We start from the raw sequence: 1,903 nt of genomic DNA on the forward strand, positions 1-1,903 counted from the left end.
CCTTCAATCGTATTCCTTGCGAGCGCGAGACTTCCATCTGAAGGTGCAAACCCAAAGACCCTCCTTCACCGGCCCTGTTCACCTCTGTTCTCAACCTCGCTTCTTTGCTCAACCCCCTGTTGTTTTTTTAAATGTCTCCTTTCCGGTGCCTCCCTCAGTACCCCGCACAAATCCGATGTTCCTGTCTGACATCTAATTTTGACTGCACTGCGACCATGATTCTGCTAATGCATGATTGACATTGAGACATGGGGTGGGGATGAATAACGGCCGAAATGTAAGAGATCCAGAAGCTGCTCGTCACTGCACTGAATTTGTGGAGAGCACTAATTGTTGCTCCGGGAAAAGACAATGGACAAAATGCGCTCAGCGATCCCTCAGGCAATGTACGTATTTGTTTTACCAAGATCACAGATACATCACCACGAGGGACAAGGGCCCCGGCAGCACAGGCCATGTGTCGAAAGTACGAATGGCATATTGGTGCTGGCAGACCTGGCAGACCTGTCAATGACGAGTTACGGAGAGACAAGTAATGACGTTTGATGGAGAGGCTCAGCGATGCGGATTCAGGGATAACCTCCGGTTTATGCAACAAAAGCTCATGAATCGAAACAGTGTATTTTGTTCATTTTTAAACAGTTGCCTAAACTGTTGGGACATTAATGGTTAATCGTGGTGAAGTAAGACAAGAAAAAGGCTCAACGTTTCGAATGGTATTGAGACCACCCCCCCCCCCCCCCCTCCCTCCACCTTGATCCCCTGGCTCCCATTGTGCCAGTCCACACATGCAATGCTTACACTTCCGCCTGCCGGAAATGAAGAAGCCTGGACGCTGGAGATGGGGCCAAGGCTCAGTGTTTGTTTCAACGGTACAGGATGCGGTTAGAATAAATCACATCCCAAGCGGTTTTGCAGAGACATATCTGCTTAGCTGAACTGTGGAGTTCTGATAACAATTCCAAGTCTGAATTGACAGGGCGAAATTGACTGTTGTGTTTTGATGGGGAATCTAAGAAGGAAACTTAATCCCGGTGGGATTAAGTCTGTTTCGCAATGTGACCAAGAAGCCACACTGATGTCACGGTCACAGTCACCTCGCAGTGTGTTCCACAGCCGCAACTTCAACACTTTTTGCGTTTCTATCCGTGAAGGAGTATCGTGAGGAAAACGAAGGTAAGGGCTTGAAAGTGCGAGCCTTTCTCCCCGGAGCACGAGTCAGAAGAGGCATAACCACCTTGGGTCGGCTAGTCAGCTGTTTGAAGAGATTGATTTTCTGCTGTCCACTGTCCAATATCGTCTCTGAAATCTGATGTAAAAACGCAGATTTCTGAACAAAGACAGGAAATTGGGAACGACAGTCCAATTGAATGACGATGCTGATTGGTCAGTCGCGATCCCTGCATTGGCTGTCATTTTCAGATGAATGACGGCCAATTGGGACCAATAGTCCATAGGATACCATAGGGTGCCCACAATGTAGAGGAGTCCATCTGGCAAGCGTGTCTGCACAGGTGCTCTTGTAGAACACCATATATAGGCATAGTCGCCGCCCCCCCCCCCCTCGCCCATGCACCGATTCCCGCAACCACATCTAACCTGTGCATTCTTAGACCCTAAGCGATAGTTTAGCACTTCAAATACACCAACCGAGACATCTTCCGACACGAAGGGGAAATTTATTACGACCAATTCAGGGAACATGCAGGTGTTTGGGCGAATTCCATGAATTCGATTAGTTCCGCGAATTCTGACCTGATGTTCATTTCTCATGGGCGACCTACTGCATTGCATTATTGTGTCCATGTCATTTTCAGGTGCTTGGAAGAATTTTAAAAAATGATTCATATTCATGTCGCCACTGCAGTGGAGCTTGGTCCGAATAGAATGATCTCCAGGAACA

Source organism: Scyliorhinus canicula, unplaced genomic scaffold, assembly GCF_902713615.1.
Source record: "Scyliorhinus canicula unplaced genomic scaffold, sScyCan1.1, whole genome shotgun sequence".
NCBI classification, from domain to species: domain Eukaryota; kingdom Metazoa; phylum Chordata; class Chondrichthyes; order Carcharhiniformes; family Scyliorhinidae; genus Scyliorhinus; species Scyliorhinus canicula.